Genomic DNA, 22428 nt, shown 5'->3' on the forward strand with positions numbered 1-22428 from the left:
AGACAAATTTGCAAGCAAAAGCTAAAAGGAAATAAAATAAAATTGTCTTCTTACCTATTAAATAAATATATGGTCCATGCTATCAATTATTAAGGACAGGTCAAGACGGAGCGCGTTTTGCGCGCGAGAGCACTCGCGCGTGGACACTCGCGCGTTCCCGAGGTAGATACTAGAGGTACATACACCCCGACCAGATGCTAAACGCGCGAGAGTCTGGACAGGCTCTTAGAATTTAATAGAACAATTTTATTAAATGATATTGTAACGGATAACTAAGTAGAGCGGTGGCGCGTAGTGTGCGTGTTGCGGCAGCCGCCGAGTCGCGTGCTCCTGAGAAGAAGGGCTAGGAAATAGCCCGAAACATGTCGAGTTAAACTCGATTTAAGACGTGAGTTATCCGTTACAATATCATTTAACATGAGTGAGTCTCACGGTAGTTTCATGTACAAAACAATTTTATTGTTTCAAAAGGGATGAATGCTGAGACAAAAGTTAACCGATACAGTTTCAATGTTAAACAGGGTAGAAAGTTGAGATGGGGCAGCAAGGGCAGCTACTCGTAGTCTAATGGTAATGTAATTACGACTTCCACGCGTGCTAACCGAAAGTTAGGCAGTTTCAAACAATTAAAACCATCTCATTATTAGATCTCGAGCAAATTCTTAATGATAATATAAGTGCCACAATTATAAGCATTAGCCCAAATTGGGATTGGTTCATTAGAATAATGGAGAACGTCCGTCAAGCATAATTTTATTTTAGTTTTGTAGTCGAAATAGCAGAATTTTTATTTTTGTTTTTTTTTTATAGAGGGGTACTATTTTGACCCACAGGCCCTTGACCAGTTTTATTTATTTAATATTTTAATGAGGTATATCAAAATACTAACTAGGTATTCAAAAATAATCTAGAATTTGTAGACGTTGAAATAAAACTTTTAAAATAGTATCTACATAGTTAATATTGGGGAATATGCGAATTATGTTTTGTCTAGTCTGAATCCAGAAAACGTTATCATTACTCTTTGTCATTGCCACAGAATTAGAATAGATTCACTTAGATTATGCGATATACCTTACCATATCATTTGTTGAGTTTACTAAAGCCAGCCTCGGGGAGTTTAAAAAAACAATTGACGTATGAAAGGTTAAGAACCTGCGAGAACACAAAAAGCATCCACGAAATTGCACCCAGCCAACCTCGACGACGTATTTAATAACAAAAAAAAACTTTGCTACGGTTATACATATAGAAGCAAAAAATATAAGGCTACTGTCTGCTATTAAAAAATGGTAGGTACGATTTGTACATAACAGAGTATTAATAACTTCTCCGTATTTACACAACTATTGCACTGCGCATTGAAATAAAAACTACCTACTTAAGCCGCTAAATCGCGTTTATGCTACCTGTTTGGGTATTCGCGTTGTGAGCCCTTGCTGGTATCGTGACCATAACAATTGCTACCCGTGGCCATGACACCTGAAAGGGGTCGGAACTGAAACGAGTAACACAACACACGATGGAAATTACAAGAATTAGGAAAATATTTTACATATTACCTAGACTTCATGTCCAAGGCCTTCAGGTCCAACTATTTTATTATCCATTAGTTTATTAAATCCTTTCCAGAGGGAATTAAAACCACTTTTAAACAATAAACTTGACTCTTTACCTATGTATCCACTAATAATATTCAGCCGCATAAAACATGCCATACCTAACATCCACGTACTGGTGGGTATAGTTTGTGAGCTCCAATTTTGTAAAACTCGTATGACTTTTATTTCGCTCGCTCCGTTGTGGGTAATATGTAATATATTAGGTTTCTTTAAACTTTCTTAATATTAAAAAGCGAATATTTCTTTACTCGATGTTTTACGTAGAGACTATTTAGTTCGATCTAGCCAATCAAGTGTTCTGTTGACTCCCACTCCTCAAACTCACATTGAGATTCATAGATATTCCATATTTATTAAGTTGTTTCTTTTATTGTGCCCTTTCACATTTGTCGTTCATCTGGTAGTACTTTGCCTTTGCCGCAGGGCTTGCGAATGAGCCTCGACAATATTGGAATTATCGGTGCGAGTGATGGCCTTCGCACTCCGCAGATTTGTTGAAATATAAAAGAGAATAAATAGATATACGAAAGATCGGCAGACGAGATTGCGTGAAAGTTTTTTCCGAATTTCCCAATATATCCGAAAACGTTTAATGTTATAGAAGGAGATAATTGAATAGGAGAGGAGATATATGTTTAGATATTTTCGTGGTTGTAACTTCTGATGGTGGTTGGGCCCATCTTAGTGGTTCAATCAATTTCGCTGCTAACTAACTAACTACTCCAAAATATGAATTTCAAACCGAGATAAATATAATGAATTTCAGTCGTTCGTTACTTTGAAACGAAATATTTGGATTGGATTAAAAGCCAAATCAAAGTCGCTGGTTTGAAGTATAAAACTTTTTCGTTGTTGCGATTTTTAAGAGGGGCCTCTAAATTACGTATTTATGTATAAAAATACATTTCAAAATGAGATACCTACGTATTTTGTGGACATGTACCTATAATATGTAGATTTTGCAGGTCCTTGCAAATAACTTCTTTGTCTGATGTCTCACAGGCATTCCTGACGCGTTCAACCGTAGCGAAACTACAACTCACTCCTCCGGGAAATTCAAGCAGTTCCCATTTAAACGGTTTGCTCTACCTTCGGGTAAAACAAACCTCGCCTCGCCTGTCGATACCTTCAGGTGCAGAGCAAAATACACACATTTATTTCTCATTTGTTTACTAGTAAACTAAGTTTTTACCTTCGATGCTTTGTCTGTTTAGTGCTTAGGATATTCACGAGTACAGGTACTAACGGGTTTTATTAATGTTTGTTGTCAATCTTTACTTTTTAACACCGACGCAAAAAGAGGGGTGTTATAGCTTATAAGTTTGACCACTACATGTGGTGTAGACACACACATATGTATCGTTATGTGGCATTATAGCTCCCAAACGGATGAACCGATTTGATGCCGTTTGTATTCAATCGAAAGCTAGTTTAGTCAAAATGATTTTAAGACAAGTTTTCAACTTTTCTAGGTGGTTGTGATTTTTTAGTTCCTTAATTGAATTTGGTTACAGAAGACCTATAATATTGCTAGGGCCTACGTTCGTTTATCATAGAGTTTAAAAAAACCCGACTTGTCATATTTCTACACAACATGTCTATTTCTATTACCGGATAATACTTATGTAGACAACCAAACGTTTCCCAGTCGTGTGTCGCAGTCAGCCACTCAGCCACTTCCCCGGATGGAATTAGCTAATTAGATCGCTCCCACCCGAGCGTTAGTGGATTATGTGACATGCAACCTTTATAGACCAGATACACGTTTATTTGCGGATATTTACATTGGAGCGTAGCTAATAGATCCCTAAAGCGCCTTATAAGCCTAGTTTAAACCTGCAGGAAAAATGGTGCAAGTTGTATTACATTGAGGCGCTCGATTGACGATAAAAAACTCGTTGGCCTTACGCCCCGCAAGTAATGTAACTTGCACGATTTTTCTTGCAGGTCTAATCCGGGCATTAGATAAAAAGAAAAAAAAAACAAGAATCACGGCATGGAGCTATTCTATTCATCTTGAGCTTTTATCCAATTTATACTACATTCGTGATGTTTCAGTAGTACCTATTTTAAATATTTATGATTTTATATTAAGGTGAAATAGCTCCGTTGTCGTGTTTACTCTAGCAGGCTTATAAAAACCGGATGACAAAAGAAATTCAGATGTCAGAGATCAGATACTTGACTTTATGTCGGATTTTTATATACTTTCATATCTTGTTCACCGGCTCAAGATACAGGGCCAGCACAAGGCCCAGTTTTGGGCTATTAAGGGTGATGTGTTATTATAGAAGGCTCTAAACGACCCATTGGGCACTCGCTTGCCTGAAAATATCCAACAGTAACCTTGACCGCCTTGCTCCATTGCGCTCGTGCGACTCTATTAAACTCGCATCAAAAACATACACAAATAACTGCTATACTCACTTATTATACTCCGATTTATGTATCCAATGTAGTATCGGGAATATGTTCGTGCAGATATGTAAACCCGCCTCAATAATCCATTGGCTTAAATCTGACTCGTAGCCTCAGTCATGATAAGCCCGCTTTACACCCTCGTCTGGGAAACATAATATAATAAGCATAGCGAACGCTAATATTATGTGAATTGAATATTAAGTACCGACCGTTAACCGTGTATGTATTCATTTTCTTATCATATTTCCTACTATTCAATCATTATAACGAATTTCACTGCAGCTACTCTTACTTTGCAATGACCTAGGACTCTTTATTGCGTTAAATGTCATGACATTAGAAAGTATCGTAAAGTTTCAACTACAACAACTGTTAAATAATATGCAATGGATTACCGTGGATTTATATTTATTACTCTCATACACAACACAAATCATTCAAGAGACAATTCAAATGTAACAGCGTCAAGTCTTCTTCCTTTAACCATAGATATTAAAACTATTACTACAGAGGTTACAAATCATTGCTTTAACACACCTCCTTGATTTGTGACCTTTACAACCCATTAAATACATTCAAACTAATAATTAAGTACACATTTATCATCTCTAATGCCTAATAACTCTCTAAATTTCTGAAACTTAATTCTTCCTAAAGCTTTTGTTAACATATCAGCTATCTGCTCATCAGTCGATATTTTTTGAACCTTAATTAACCCCTTCTTTTCGTAATCATTCACAAAATGGTAACTTATGTCAATGTGTTTCGAATTCTTGGAAAACTTCCCACATTTCTAGACAAACCAATTGCCCCTGTATTGTCTTCATATATATTTATACCGTTTTTAATTTCAACATCTAAATCCCCTAATACACCTTTAATTGGCAATACCTCTTCAACACAATCTGGTACAGTCGCATCACAAGTATTTACATAAACTACGAAATCTTTATATTTTTCTGGCACTTTTCTTGTTCTCTGTGGTCTTCCATATTCAATCACTTCTCTAGTTTCTTGTAGTGCCAATTGATCTCCTGTATCCTCAACCGCGTCTTCAAATACTTCATTATTTTCGTCTTCACTTCCATCTTCATTATTTTCAATCACTCTAGCAGTCTCATCTATAAATGTTACATGTCTTGTTTCAGTCATTTTATTGTCTACTAATATTTTATATCCCGTATTTGTGTATCCTACTAAAATACCTTTAACTCCTTTTGGATTTAGTTTCGACGTTCTTTTTGCTTCAGGAATTCTCACAAAAACCTTACTTCCAATTATTCTCATTTTTGACACATCGGGCTTTCTTCCAGTAAATATTTCATAAGGCGTTCTTTTTATTACTGTATTCGTTAACAGTCTATTTCCTATGTACACTGCAGTCTCCACAAAAATTGGCCAGTATTTTTATCTACATTCGCTTCTGAAATTAAGCATCTCGCTCTATCCATGACACTTCTGTTAAATCTTTCTGCAACTCCGTTCAACTCATGCGTGTATGGAGGGCATGGATTTATGAATATCCCTTTATCTTTTGTCAACCTGTAAAAATCTTTATTTATATATTCTCTTCCATTATCACAACGCAGTTCCTTTATTCTCTTCCCAGTCATATTTTCAACTAAATTCATATAAGCCTCAAAACATTCAAACACTTCACTTTTATATTTAATGCAATACACTTTTGCTATTCTACTAAAATCATCAATAAAAGATACAAAGTAACGTTCACCTGCAACACCTGTAGGGTTCAATGGACCGTTTACGTCTGTATGCACTATCTCTAAAATATCTTTTGCACGCTGTCTATTATTTTCAAAACATGTATGCATTTTATTCATTAAACAAATCTCACACTGCACATAATCATTTTCAATTCTTTCTGGTAAACCTTCTAATAACTTTTGTTGGCACATTTTATTTAAATTAATAAAATTAGTATGTCCAAGAATTCGATGCCATTTTTCTTTTTCAGTCATGTTACTATTTGTTGTGTATGATTTTACAATTGTTTTACCTACTTTCCCATTCAATATAAACAACTTATTTTTCCTCTCAGCAATAGCTAATACATTATTACTAGACCCATTAAAAATCTTAGCTCCATCATTATCAAAAACTACATAACTATTATAACTCGTAATTGAAGATACACTCAATAAGTTTCGTTTCATGCTTGGTACATAATATATATTCCTAATCGTTGTTCTAAGCCATTTTCCGTTCACATAGAAATACATTAACACATTTCCTACCTTATTCGCTTTTAAAGAAAAACCATCTCCTACTTTAATATCAATCGGGTTATCTAAAGTTTTATATTCTACAAAATATTCGTCACTATTTATAATGTGGTCAGAACATCCACTATCTAATAACCATGTTAAATTGTCTTTATTGGAATAATCTTCACTCACCGGATCTCTCGCTGAAGTCATCACTTCGACATTAAAAGAATTATCTCCACTCGTATCATCCTGGGCTGGATTATAATAACATTCTCGTGTACCTCTTGTTGTACCTGAAAAATTACCTCTACCTCTTGACATCATTCTCGAATTTCCTCTTGTGCCTCTATAATTTTTTTCCTCTCCAGTTGTATATTCCTCTAATGTTGCTATTTCCCCTAATATTATAGTTTCCTTGCCATCTTGGTACATTTTGCTCCCTTACCATATTTTTTGGACAATCTCTTTGGTAATGACCGGGCTCGTTACAGCCATAACAATTTCTTATTCTTACTTGAGACATTCTCTTCTGTATATTAAATGTTTCTAGTCCTTTAGACTCATTCTCTTCTTTTTTCTTGTAATTTAATATTAGTTTCGACTTCACATACTCAACTGACTTGTCTTTCGCTGGCAATGCATCAACAATATCCACTATATGTGTGTAACTTTCTGGTAAACACAACAATAAATGATTCAATTTATCATCTTCAGTCATTTCTTCACCGGCATTCTTCAATTCGTTAATATTCTTTTCAAATAAATTCAAAAAATCTACGGGGTTGTCATCTTCCGCCATTTTTAATTTCAATAACTTACGTTTGCACAGTAACTTATTTGCAGTTGACTTAACTCGATATATTGCATCAAATTTTGTAATCATGCTCCACGCAGTCGATTCCGATATAATTATTTCAAGCTGACTGTCCGTAACACTGGTGACAATCAAATTTTTTGCTTTCAAATCCATTTTTATCCAATCATTTTCCTTTATATTTTCCGGTCTCATTTCATTTATCATTGCCTCATAACATCCCTTCATTTCCATGAGTAGTTTCAGTCTAAATCTCCATTTATCGTAATTATTTCCATCGAAAATTTGTACAGGACAATCTTCTCTCACGTTCGCCATTCTTCAAAACAATCTAACAATCTTTAATTCATTTTATTTACTTTATTTACCGCTCTGCTACCATGTTAAATAATATGCAATGGATTACCGTGGATTTATATTTATTACTCTCATACACAACACAAATCATTCAAGAGACAATTCAAATGTAACAGCGTCAAGTCTTCTTCCTTTAACCATAGATATTAAAACTATTACTACAGAGGTTACAAATCATTGCTTTAACAACAACATGGTGTTTCTAAGATTAAGTTTTGTTACAGGTAAAATAATAAGTAAATTACCTTTCTGACATAGAAGCCGTTTCCTCTCCCTCCAGTCCTTAAATGACACAAAGTTTGATATTCATAAATCAAAAATTTTACTGCGTTATGAGGTTCATATTATAAAATAAACCGAAATCGTGTATTTTATGAATAAATAAAATCAATTGAACACTTTAATGTAAGTATAACCGATATAAGACAAAGTTCATCTTTAGTAGAGTCATTCACGATGACGCGTGCCGTGGTTCTTATTACAATGTCATTAATGTCTAATTTTCGCAAAATTACGCGTCTTCGTGGATGGCACTGGGTATACACCATGGTTCTTTAAATGAAAATTAATAACACTCAAAAGTATCCTTCATTTTTCACTGTACGAACAAGTTGAAAGCAAGTAGCTACTGCATTTAATCGTGACGTGACACTTACTATGTATTAATAATGCATTTCACCTTTGTTGTGTTGCGATCTCTCTTTACTATCGATTGTTGAACATTACGCGCTCAATCGATTGAGTGGTTTCTTGCACTTGGCTGTCTACTGCTGCATTGTGACTTAAAATACCTATGCGAACTGAGGCCGTATTGTCTATCGTTTCTGACGCTCGCGATCGCAATCAAATGTCAGTTTTTGTATGGGAAAACTGTCATTTGATTGTGATCGCGAGTGTCAGAAGCTTTAGGCAATACGGCCTCGGTTGGATATAAATAAAAATCAAAAGCAATATTATATTTTCTACGCTAACTATTTTGTTTTCCAACTGTCTTTTGAGGCAGTTCTTTGAACATGGAGGCAGCTTTTGCTACAATCGTCATTGTTAACATCGCAGTGTCTTTTATACATGTATTTTGTACATTTCTATAACCGTATAAGCTGTTCGATTTATTTAACTCTCTCTCGTAGTATTCTAAATTAGACAAAGAAGACCAGCCCTGTAATAACATTACGTGAGCGTGCGACCTTACTCCGAACAATTTAAAAGGAATTCACATCGCATACCTAGCCTTCAATAAGCAGTTACACGAACCCTTGTACCCACACCAAGGGTACGAACAAGAATGCTCTCAATTTCTTACTCCAAACGTTGGTTGAGGCGGTGTTTTTCCCACGAGACCAAATATTTTATCAAAATTATGAGCCACTTACACAATGCTTGTAAAAACAAAACCGAGCGACCGATTACAGAATCCGATCCTTCAATAGCTGCTCTCGTACCGAATTACGTTATACTTAACTACCTCAAACCAATGTCACGTTTCATGTAAGTAAATCTTGAGTATAATCTCCATCATACCTAGGTCTGATTAGGTAGGTATATTGTCAGACTGCAATTAATTTGCCATTACCACACCATCGTGAAAATATTATCAAAATTGATTTCATTTTCGTTCTAGAACAATGACGCGTTCTCAGTTGCTTCGCGTTATTGAAACATTAAATTAATTGGCAAAGTTTATCCCGAATCAAATGTTTGAGTTTCCTAATAAATTGTATCTATCTCGGCGGGGCTACACTTGTTGCGTGGTACAGTGGGGGTAGGAAAACCTTCGTCAGTTATTAAATTGATTCCTTTACAAAGTCATCGACGTTTTGAGACCAAAAAACTAAGTAAACAAGTGCATATCAAATTATACTTACTTGACATGATAACAAGGTTCAAAATAGTATACACCTCTAACATATATCTAGTTTCATATCAATACAAAACCTTTTTAATAAACAACTTCGTAAAAGTTTCAATCAAATAATGATCTATTTAATTGTCAGTGTTTGTCACATAAACATAATATTACTAGCGTAAATAGACTTACAGAGGTGCGAGTGAAGAAACCGATCCTTACGGCATAAGCTATATGTGGGAAAGAGATTAAATCAAAATGACGGCGTGACCCGTTTTGAATCTAAGAGCCTCCTTTCGCCTCCTGTCAAAATTTTCTTCGTATTTGTTTTGTGTTTTTTTTCTGCAATCCTTTCGATTTTTTGCATAAAACGGTAGGATTCCAGAATGGTGTCGTGTTCTGTGTTGAGCTGTGATACAACCTACTGCAATAACCCAAATAAACGTACATTTCACAGGTAAATATGTTTGTACAAGTACCATTTTCATAATAGCTCTTATTTTCATTGAATGTATTCTCAAATTTACTTATTAATATGCTAATTTAATATGATGCGGCAAACAGTCTATTTCTTAAATATGGCTTGATTTCTAATAATTATGTGTTAAATAAAAATATTTTGTATCCGTGAACTTGAGCACTTACGGCGTAGAGTTTGAAGATTTTTTATCGATACCTATATCGATATTCTTCCAATAAATTTTTGTACTTAAATTTGTAGCTGCTTTTCTCCGATATAAAGATTTGAGAAAATATAAGTAAAATAACTTAACATTGAGAATTGATTTTAAATAAATAAAATAATAACTATTTGTTTACAAACAAAAATTCAGTGTTTTGTTTTTAGGGTTCCGTACCCAAATGGTGCCAAACGGGACCCTATACTAAGCCTCCTCTGTCTGTCTGTCTCTCCGTGCGTCTGTCGCAGAGCTGTATCGTATAATCGTGTGAAGTCAATTTAGCGATAATTTTCATGCGTTTCGTTCGAGTCATTTTTAATATTGTGTCACGCTAACTAAAAATACCTTAAGTGTTCATTAAACCTAGTAGGTACGTATCTTGTTTGTGTTTTATTCACATGCGAATATAGGTGTAAAGTTAAAGACGAGTGACATGAGTGGGAGTGACAGATATTTGATGGCAATTTTTTTAAATTTAGAAATGTTTATGAAGTTTCTAGTACCTACTTTACAGCAACAGCCCTTAAGATTTATTTGTACTGTGTACTCGTAACTTACCTATATGACGATACCGGATATACGGGGATACCGGGGATACGGTACCTATGGTTATCGACAACTCATATTTAGCAGTGAGGGCAACTCTAAAACTCACACAGACATTTACAAATTTACACAGACAGGCCCATCTCACTTTCGGTCACGCTGTCAAGCTAGGTCGGTTCGTCTAGTAATGTTACGTTTATGGTTTGTCAGTGCCAAGGTATAGTGGTAGGGTTGCTATGGTCACCTGATTATGTTTAGCAGGTTGACAGGTTGACGCAGTATTTCCTACTCAATCGGTGAAGCAGATTAGCGCTCATATTGAGGAAAGGAAAATAGATCTTAGGGTGACGAACCTTTTTTTACTCCGACTGTACATTAATATGAACGAGCCTTCTATATCGATTGACGATTCCGGCCGTGTCGTCGCCGTGCCGGCACCCGGCTCCCATCCCAACGTCCGGTCCGCACATTGCGACCTTCGCCTCTTCAACCTGATTGCTTCCTAATGGACTTTAAATTGTATTGACATATCTGTTTAATTAACTCTATTGCTTCCGCATAAATGGACGGATGGATTCATCGCCCGCTAAAAAAACCAAATTCTATTTTCGGTTGGAAACTTGAATATCATAAATTCTATTTTCATTCTCGTTGAAACAAAAACAAAACTTCCAGCATTCATTCAGAATTCCTAACTGAATTATCATATCATTTTTCACGGTCCATTGGAGATCCATTTGAATCGAGATAAAAACGGAGCTCGCGCCGTAGGCGTCCCGCATGATACTCGTATTACATACATACATACATAAAATCACGCCTCTTTCCCAACCGGGTAGGCAGAGACCATCCTTGCCTTCCTTCCACTTGCTACGATTCTGGCATACAACTCTCGCTTCCTCTACATTCATCAATCTTTTCATGCATGCACGTCGGTTTAGAGTACTCCTGACCCGACCTTTCTTAAGAACGTCCCCGATTTGAGCGTGGTACGTTCGTCTAGGCCTTCCTCTCCCAACGTTCCCATTCACGCTCGTCTTATAGATCTGCTTAGTCAATCTGTTTTCATTCATTCTCTCAACATGACCAAACCATCCAAGCATCCCTTTCTCAATCCGTGTGACTATACCTTCATTTACACCACAGCGTTCCCTTATCGCAGTATTTCTAAAAACATCTTATAATCTCCAATAACACTAATCAAGATTACATTTTAAGCGCCTAACCCCTTAACTTATTTAGTTTTTAATTCAACCCTCTTTCTTTGTCCACAGGCTGGTATTAATAGCGTTGGTGGTTGAAGTGATATTCCCCGTGACATGGCAGTGCCAGTCGGAGGGTTGGCACGGCGGGGCGTTCGTGCGGCTGTACCTGTGCGGGACGCTGTCTCTCCAGGCGGCGCTGATGCTACTGTTAGCGGCGCTCGCGCAGCAGTCCGCGCGCGGCACCATCACCGAGGTCGATGTCAGGAGGCTCGTGTCACCGCTGCTCCTTATGAAGTTAGTATCAATCAATCAATCAAATCAGCCTACATCCAGTAAAGGCCTCTTTTAAATTATAAGTAACTAGCCTGTTCCCGCGATTCTGTCTGCGTAGAATTCGTTTATCGCTATCCCGCGGGAACTATGCAGTTTTCCGGGATAAAAACTATCCTATGTCCTTCCCCGGGACTTAACCATCTGTATATCGAATTTCAACTAAATCGGTTCAGCGGTTTAGACGTGATAAGGTAACAAACAAACAAACTTTCGAATTTATAGTATTAGTGGAATTTTAGATTTTTTTGTGCGCTGGATTAAATTTGACCCGCATGTCATGCGCCGTGGAAAATTGCACCACGCTGCTCCCAACCAATTCACTTGATAACGTTGATTGCTTGCACTAATAAATCATGTGGTGCCTAATGTTTAAAAGTTTAATACCTACTTTGTAGAGCAAACGTTCTGTTAACAAAAAATACTGTAACAAAAAAATTAACCGACTAAAAAAGCCACAAATAAAGCAAAAAAATAACTAAAACGTCTAGTTGTTAAGAAAAGTATTTAGTGTGCTACCATACCACAACCCCAACCTAACCATACCATGTTAATTGTCTACAAAATTTGAAGAGTTCCCTCGATTTTTGTAGGATATTTGAGCAATCGGGGAACTTACATAAAAAAAGTAAAGTTAGTAATTAATTGCCTAAACTTTGTTCGAAAAGTACTTATCAAGTTAAATGGAATCTTTCCGCGAGATATAAATCTGGCCTCGTAAACGAAAGCTCGTAAACGTGTTGTACGTAATAATCGCATCCACATCGTACGTCTCAAAGAATTTTTTCACCGCAATCGCATTTTGCTCACTCCGTGAGGCAAAGTAACTTTTTAATTATTTTTTAAATGCTGAGTACAGTGTTGGGTCTACTCACTGAATTCTAAATATTTGAACTCTACTTTGATCTGTCATATCACTTCAACACGAAAAAAGCGAGAGATAGGATCAATTAAATGTGTTGATTACTGCTGCTGAGGTGAAAAATTGTATGTGTCACACGAGACCAAAGTTTTTTTGCATCTCGTGTATTTGAATCCCTTGCTGCTCTCAGGATTCTAACCTAGAATCACTCGCAGACGCTCGTGATTCAATTATAGAATCCTTCGCTTACTAACTTTGCTCTTTTGTTGCACAAATAACTATTGTCTATGGTTTCTTGTCCTGGTTAGAAAGAGCATTAAATACTTGCTGGCGGCCTTGTTAAAGAATTATGTCTACCTAGCATTCCTTTAAGTCGCACCTAATTAAAATTTAATAAATGATATTTTATTTTCAAGCAAGAACATTACAATACATGCGATATTTTGTGACGTAAATTGCTTTGTAAACCATATTTGGTTCTTGTTATTAATTACAAAAACTTTCAGAACAATTTTTATAGCGCTTTCTAATTTACTTGGATTATTGAACTCGTATTGCCAAGATTGAATATGTACAGTTCTCCGCGAGCATGTCGGTTTCTAAACTGATAACATCCGTGTTCGATTTATTTTGCGTCACTGAGGAAATCACACATTTGGCGCAAGAACAATAAAACTGTTTAAAATCTTTATATCCAGTTAGGCGGTTGTTTATCCATTTGGTTGGTTCCTAATTGTAAGTATATCTTTATGTAGATACTGGGCTTGTTTAATTTATATTGTTAATGGTTTTTATCTTTGTTAATCTTTAGTAATGAACCTACTGTTATAGGTATAACTAAGTAGGTACTAGCATTATAGGCGCTTTCGTTTATACTGTAAGCCTGTAAATGTTAATTATTAATAAATAAAAAATAAATCAAAAAATCTAAGTAGAAACGTTTATTCTGTAAGTAAACTGCGCAAATGTTACTTTTTATACTACGAGTATGAGCGCTTTCGGAAAGACCATCATTCATCAATCATCATCATGTAAGTATGTGTAACACACACACACACACACACACACACACACACACACACATCACGCGTGTTGTATATTCCCAAATGGGTTAGGCAGAGCACACGAAACGTTACCGCTTCGGAGCCGCTTTTAGCAATTTTAGGTTTTAAGTTTGACAAAAATGTGTAATGTATAGATTTTTTTTACTGATTTGTGGTGTGCAATAAGGAATATTTGTATTGTTTGTATTGTATTGACACGCGGCTCGTAAGATACTTTGCCAGAATGTAAGTTTTTCAAATCAAAAATTGTATTACGAATCACTACGTAGCAACGTGCCCCGGCTCCGCGCCGTTTTGTTTTGGGGAAAGAAGATGAAAGTCTATAAAGATTTTCATTATTTTTCGTCTCTTTCTTTTCAATGTTATACCCATGCGAAGCTGGGGAGTTTTGCTAGTATTTAAAATACAAAAAAATCTCATTAAGTCTAATAAGATATTCTTGTCCCCTAGTTCTGTCAATGTCTGACAAAAAATCTCAACGGTTTTGTTTACATACGTAGTACCTTAGCTATGGTTGTTTAAATTTGCTCTCCATTTTATAAACTTGTTCATAAAACAAACTCTTCAGACTGGTTTTATTTAATTACCAACAAAAAAACTTTATTTGTTTCTGTAGTGAAGTAGTTAACTTCAATAATTGACGTGATCGTAGCTTGGCTTTGTGCCAAAAAGAACAAATCCAGTTTTCCAGTCAAATAATGTACTTTTAACTGGTCAGTTACTTAAGGAGCAAGATACTGAGATAAAATACACTACACAAAGTACACAAGCCAGCAATTTAACATTACTATTGCTTGAGCTTGAGCGAGCGCGGGGCTTTGAGAGAAATGAAAATGATAGATTCGATATATTCACTAATTGAACTCTTATCGATAACGAGCAAACAATTCGTAAATTTTTTAACCCTCTACCGTACGCTAATGCCAAATTTCATTGCCTAAGTAAACTAATTCATCCTTATATTTAGCATAACCCACCTAATTCAAGACTCAAGTCAAGAGTTTTCACTTTTCCATGTTTATGGGGAGATAATAAACTTAAAACTTATGTAAGACAGCTGCTCTAACCTCGCAATGGTATCAGACAAAGCTTTAGAAGGTAACAATTTCAGTTTGAAATTTCTAAAATTGATAATTATCGGTTTTCGGTCGGATACCGCCTATGCTGATCATCAAGGACGGATCAATGCTAATAAGTTGGATCTAATTACCGCCAAAACCAATTGGATCTATAGCCGCGAATAGAGCGATTATTTTATTTGTTTGTTTGTTATTAAAAATATACTATTATTAACACTATTGATCAGAAAACTATGATTAAATGTTTCGTAAATAAAATCGGAAGTCGAATTTAAAACCTATGATGCAGTTTAAATAAATACCTAATCATTAATTAATTAAACAAATTCTAAATGTATGTACTCACTTCACTCACTTTATCTTTAACGCCAGACGTAGGTGTAAATTAAGCGTATGATGGACTAGAGCAAAATTTGAAACAGTACCTACGAGTATGTTCTTGAATATTTTTTTAGTAAATTGAAAAAAAACAGAGCAAGAAAAAACACTTCGGAAAAGTGCAACAGAGAGGTTTTGTTTGAGCGAAGGAAAAAAAAAATAATAGATATATGATTTAATTCAAGACTTATAACGACAGACTTTTTACGTATTTTTGAGCGGTCATTGCATAGGTAATATTTTCAAATTAATTTATTCATAGTTTTGGTCTTTAAGTTTAATCTAATAACCTTTCATCTTTCGAGGTGCTGAAAAAACGAATCTCAACGTGCAATGTTACGAAACCTATAGAAATTATATATATGTAGATAAAATAAAAAACTCAATTTTACGAAACGTTGAAATATTGCTCGCTCAGATCAATAAGAAGCGTGGATCGGCGCCATTATAATTGTGATTTATTGCGTGTTTTTGCCGCCGAGAAAAATGTACCTTCAACAATCTTTCCTCAACTCGGGAATCGGGACGTATTTCGAAAGACAACGAAAACTCAAAATTAACATTTCTATGTAGATTTCGTCTTTGATTAATTTATACGGAAATCCCGTGAAGTTCTGAAGAGAAGGCAACCTTGGAGCCCTCATTAAAGGCATAGTTATAAATTAGCTTGGAACATTTTTATCTAACAAACGGAAAACATCGCATATTAAACTTAAATAACCTGAACCTCGCCGTGAGATCAAATAGATATAATTAAAATACTTAAAATAAGTGAAAGTTATTCACTATCCAGAAATATCGGCGCTTTTCGCGCAAAATCGGGACGCTACCAATGTAAGTATCTGTATTTTTCTCCCTTTCTTTCTATCTCACTATTCTGCTCTTCTATTTTTGTTAGTGCTTTTCTACTTCATAGAGTACCATTTTTTAGGCTTGACATCAAACTATAAACGCAATTCTCAATACTTAATGGCACTTAAAATTAAGATGGGACTAAGACTGTAATGTAGGTAAACAGAGCTTTAGCAACCTTGACCTTCCAGTGATAGCATCCCTTTGTTAAGATAAGCCAAATGACAGATTAGCCGTCAAGTCGCCAGGACCTGGTCGGCGACAAAGTTCGACACTACGTCACACCCCACGTCGGTACTGGGGGGTTACTACGAAATTTTAAAATCTAAGTTCATATCGTACCGTCCCTCTCACTCTCATATGAAACAATATAAGCGTCAGCGGGCCGACAAGATACGAAGTTCGAATTTTGCACTTCGTAGTATAAAACAAACACTATTCTCGAACTTCCCGGATCTTCACAAATCCTCGTAAGTTGATGACGTGTTGGCTTTTGTCCGTAAAAATATTTATGATTCCATTATTGAGCACATCACTTTTATATATATAACCATTTTTACACAATGCGTTCGCAACTCCGTAATTCGTTTCCTCAATGAAAACTTTTATTTAATCAGAACCAATGTAACTTAGGTACATAATCTTAAAGCTACTGTCCCTAAATCTTACTAGGATGGAACCTTTTAATAATCAATTTTACTATGATTTCCTTGACAAAAGTATGTGATGTCAACATGACATTAGTACCTAGCCCAAAGGTTCCGTCCTGGTGCATATTTCAGTTTCTTCGACTGTACATAAACTGCGACTTAAAAAGTTTCTTAATGTACCTAATTACTGTGAAGTTGGTATCAGTGTGATCCACCTTTTATTGGGAAAACTTATGTAACTCCAAAAATGCATAAAGTATACATAGCAGGTACCTACGACAGATCAATAAATAAAAAAGGCATGCCATTTGCTATTAAAGTCAACATGTCAAAGGTCTTTTCCATTGAGTTACCATACGCAAACATGTTTGTGTATTTATTACCTTTCAATGAGAATGTAAATAGGTAAGAAGTCAGTTTTCTCTTTTCCATGATATATTTGTGTTTTTGCTAAAAATTGAGCGTTCTAAGCATTACCGATAGGTTTTCATTGTTTCTTTTAATTGAAATATGTATGAACTATCATCCTTTTCCTTGGACGCTGACCGGATTTTCTCTGGAGTACAACATTCTCAGAAAACCATTTTTGACGAAGACCAGATTTTGACGAAGTTCCTCATTGCCTATCTTAAGTATATCACAATTCATCTCTTAATTTCATAATCGACATGGTTTTCTGGGAAAGCGATAGGTAATATCGCTATAAATATTGATCGAATCTATTTACACAACCGCCGAAACCTGGACAAACAAGATTAGGTAATATCGGTGTCCACTGGCGATAGAAAATCTTTTGGCAGCTATTTAGCACATGATCGTACAATACTGTACACCTAAGAGGTTTTAGTCACGTGTGGTAAACACCTGAGCTTTATTTTATAAAGTTACAAGTTACATTACAATTTGTGAAATCTTAAGTACTTAGCGGTATCTTGTATCGGGTTTAATTAGAAGCTTTAATTAGCTTGCCCCGTTTGTTGTTTTTTGTTTAGGTAAATCTTGTAAGTTCATTCTGATCCACTTCCAGCAGTCGGATTGACTTTCAATTTTGTTGTAGATTTATGTTGTTAGTTGTCAACAAAAAGTACAGTCAAAAGTTTGTATAAAAATGATTATATTATAACATTTATTTTACACACAAAGTAGTAATAATGTTATACAATAAGAGTATAAAGTGAATGTCGTTGAATAGGTCAGAGACTCGACTCAGTTGTTTTTGCAATACTCGAGCAATTTGAGAAAATAAATACCTAAAACAATACTTACACTGCAGCTTCAGAAAAATTCGCTCCCAAGGTAACCAAACGATTAGATACACATTTTGTCTAAGTATACATATATATACAAAAATGTGTCTGAGTATACATATATAACAAAACAAACTTCAGGTACTTATTTATTTTTAAGTATTTGGAATAAAACCCACATGCAATACGGGATACTTTGTATTGTGACTTTTGACTGAACTTGTAAGTCTGTAGATTACTTGATCTGTAGATTTATTGGACTATAATTTTATCTTACGGTTTTACGAGTCACTACGAGTTAAGATTTTACATGAAAACTTATAAAATGATAACGCAGCGGTAAAGGTTTTAATGCCAGCAAATGCTGCCGTGGCTCACTTTAGCTCACATTCCCTAAGGGACGATCATCTGCTTTTATCGAGGTACTTTACGTAAACGCGAATATCAATAGCAGTCAATAAATCACTATTACCACAGTCAGTATATATATACTACTTTAGCTTATATATATACTGTGCTATTACTACTATAAATACCATAACTAGTCTATGTTATTAACCCCGACGCAAAAAAAGAGGGGTGTTATAAGTTTGACCGCTATGTGTGTCTGTACGTGGCACCGTAGCTCTTAAGCGGGTGGACCGATTTGAATGCGGTTTTTTTTATTTGAAAGCAGGTTTTCTAGCGATGGTTCTTAGACATGTTTAATCAAAATCGGTTCCGCCGTTTAAAGATCATCAGCTCTTTTGTTCGCTGCGGTAGAAATTTTAAACGCATAACGGGTATTTACTTTACTTCCAAACATATTTGGGACCTAAAATTTGAAATACCCATATATGCTATATAACTATGCAATAACTTAGAAAACTCTACTTCTGCTGATCACTGAATCCTCCGATCATTTTTGAATGATAACTATTAGTACTATTAGTTATTCTGGGCTATAGCAGCTCCTGTGAATCGACCTATGAAGCTATGCCGTGCCGGCCGGCACCAATGAATTGAACGAAAGCAATGTCACTTCACTGTGTCAGTACCGTTCTTATACAGGGGCTTCCTAATATTTTGTAAACAATATCGTGATGCACACCTTTGTGTGATACGTCTACCTATGTTATCAGTACTTCAGTTTAGCACTCATTCAGTTAATTCGTGCCAGTTCTTTGAATCAACCTGTACCTACACGGTTAATGCTTAGAAATGAATTTAGAAATCGGATTTTATTTAGTGCAATTCAATTCTGTGTATAAATATGGCTCCATCGATACTATTGCTGATTCTAGTATTTATACCAATGTTGACATTGAAAGAAACTTAAGTACATATATTATTTAGACACTGCCAGGTAGTTTGAGGTGTGCTCAAATAAAAGAAAACTAATTGTTTTCACACAAGACACAAAACAATAGATGGTTATTTATCGCGTGATAAGTATCTACGTGATGATAATTCTAATCCCTTGAAGAGTTTTTTTTATCTGAGTTTCTTGAGTCTTGTTTTGTTTGCTAGTCATCTGAGTTTCGATTCTAATAGACCAATTAAACTGAAGTCGTGAAGTCAAGGATGTCGCTGCACACATAATGTACAGAGGAATATTATAGAGAGTATGACAGCTGTGTAAGCTAAGACATAATTGGTTGTCGTTGTTACAGAGTGCTGTTGGTGCTGCCTGAGATCGCGTTGAATGTGATGGGCACCATGTGGATGTTCTGTGACGTCATCGAGTGCTCTGTTTCAGACACGTTCTCCAGCATAGTCATCCAGAGTAAGTCACTTTTTAGTATAGCTGGTGTCTATGGTAATGTCTTCCGAGTGACTTATTAAAAGTATGATTCTATAAGGTATACAAACCCACTAAAAGTTAGTTGTTGTTTTAAGGCAATTCTTTCATGCCTCATATAATAGTCTACATTGCAAAGATTTTTCTAAGTGTACTGATGTCTCTTGAGTTACGAGACAGAACAACATAGGTACACTTTAAAGTTGACTGTCTCTAATACTCCGGCCACAACCGCGAATTTTCGTCTTTTATCATCAGATTAATCTAGAACCCATTTCCTCGGTGTCATCGAAATTAGCTGTTACGTAAGATTATGGTAGAGTCGAATCATTTGAATAGTGATTGCCGCAGAACGTTCTCGTAGTAAGTCAGTACCTGGGTGACCGAGCTTTGCTCGGGCTAAAACTCGATAACAAGCGTTTTCCCAGAGATAAGACCAAGCTAAATCGATTTTTCATCCCCAAAACCCCTACATACCAAATTTCATTGAAATCGTTGGAGCCGATCCCGAGATCCCCGAAATATATATATACATACAAGAATTGCTCGTTTAAAGGTATTAATAGATAATGAACTGGTTGGAAAATTGCAAGATGAAGCAGAAAAGAGGCTACGGACATACAAATATTGTCTAAAAAAGACATGTATTTTACACGTAAATATTGTAGAACTTGGACATAAAATTGGACAAAGTGGAAACAAGAAACCATTTATTCAAAAACTATTTGAGGAAGTACCCATCAAATAATTTTACCGCAAAATTCAATTCAAAACATAAAACGGCGATAAAATAATTTAAACAAATATAATTTAATATAGCTTAAATATTTTTGACCTCATGGCAGTCATTTATTATACATAAGGTCATAAGGTCACAACTGAAATCAAATTCAACGATAAATAATGTCTGTCACGTGTTTGTTCGGATTTAGATGTAAATTAAACACCATTAACTCCAAACGCCAGCCACTAAATTTCCATTTGTATAAAGGAGCCTTCGGTTTATCGTACCTACTTACTTATATTTCAAATTATAATTACATTACACGTAGACTAGCATTGGGAAAATAAATTCAAAGTCAGAATATATTTATTAAGTATTAAGCTAATAAATACTTATGAAGGCTGTAAGTTCTAGCATTAATTTGGAACAACTACATATACCTATGTTCAGAAGAGCCAAAAAACAAGGTGACCAGTTAGTTTTTTAACCCCCGACGAAAAAGAGGGGTGTTATAAGTTTGACCGCTATGTGTGTCTGTGTGTCTGTGTGTCTGTGTGTCTGTATGTCTGTGTGTCTGTGTGTCTGTGTGTCTGTGTGTCTGTGTGTCTGTGTGTCTGTCTGTGGCACCGTAGCTCTTAAACGGGTGGACCGATTTGAATGCGGTTTTTTTTATTTGAAAGCTGGTTTTCTAGCGATGGATCTTAGACATGATTTATCAAAATCGGTTCAGCCGTTTCAAGATCATCAGATCTTTTGTTCGCTGCGGTAGGAATCTTAGACGCATAATGGATATTTACTTTACTTTCAAACATATTTGGGACCTAAAATTTGAAACACCCATATATGCTATATAGCTATGCAAGATTATGGAATTCTCGGCCTGATGCTGCAGCCAGGATATCCAGAACACTAGTAGGTACACTCTTAATAAAACTATAGCAGATATATCGTGTTTGGGTTCGTTTTGATCAGTATTTGATTCTACAAACAATGCAATGGTGGCAACAGGATGAGCTGATGCTGCAGCCAGGATATCTAGCACAATAGTACACTCTATAAAAAATAATAGCACATATGTCGTGTTTGGATTCGTTTTGATCAGTAATTGATTCTACATACAATGCAATGGTGGCAACACGATGAGCTGATGCTGCAGCCAGGATATCCAATTAATTTTAATATTTCACTACTTGGACTTGGATGCTTTACTTGGGATGATGATAAAAGCTTTTTATTAACCCCCGACGCAAAAAGAGGGGTGTTATAAGTTTGACCGCTATGTGTGTCTGTCTGTGGCATTGTAGCTCTTAAACGGGTGAACCGATTTGAATGCGGTTTTCTAGTGATGGATCTAATCTCAAACATGCTCGGAAATGTATGCGTTAATATCACGAAATAGAGACATAAAGTTTCTCATTTATGGCTGCCTACCACCTCCCTACATAACTTCTTGGCCTAGGCCATGAAGTATGTATGAAAATCCATTATTGTCCGCTGCTCTAACTTTTTAAATTTGCTTACTAACATTAAACTGACAAAAGAAAAATTACGAACAGCCAACCACCACTACTCTGTAAGCATTTGCGATGCGATGCGATGCGATGCGACGGACGAACGGACGGATGGATGGATGGACGGATGGATGGACGGACGGACGGATGGACTGATGGGCGGACGGACGGAAGAATGGATGGATGGATGGATGGATGGACGGACGGATGGATGGACGGACGGATGGATGGA

General features: G+C 35.8%; 1 protein-coding gene across 1 annotated transcript in view; it reads left to right on the forward strand.

Moving 5' to 3' along the window:
- Positions 1-22428, forward strand: part of LOC141442401 (octopamine receptor beta-1R-like) — a gene marked incomplete in the record, with an annotated part of 143786 nt that overhangs the window by 103328 nt on the left and 18030 nt on the right.

The sequence above is a fragment of the Choristoneura fumiferana genome, chromosome 25 (assembly GCF_025370935.1).
Source record: "Choristoneura fumiferana chromosome 25, NRCan_CFum_1, whole genome shotgun sequence".
Lineage (NCBI taxonomy): Eukaryota > Metazoa > Arthropoda > Insecta > Lepidoptera > Tortricidae > Choristoneura > Choristoneura fumiferana.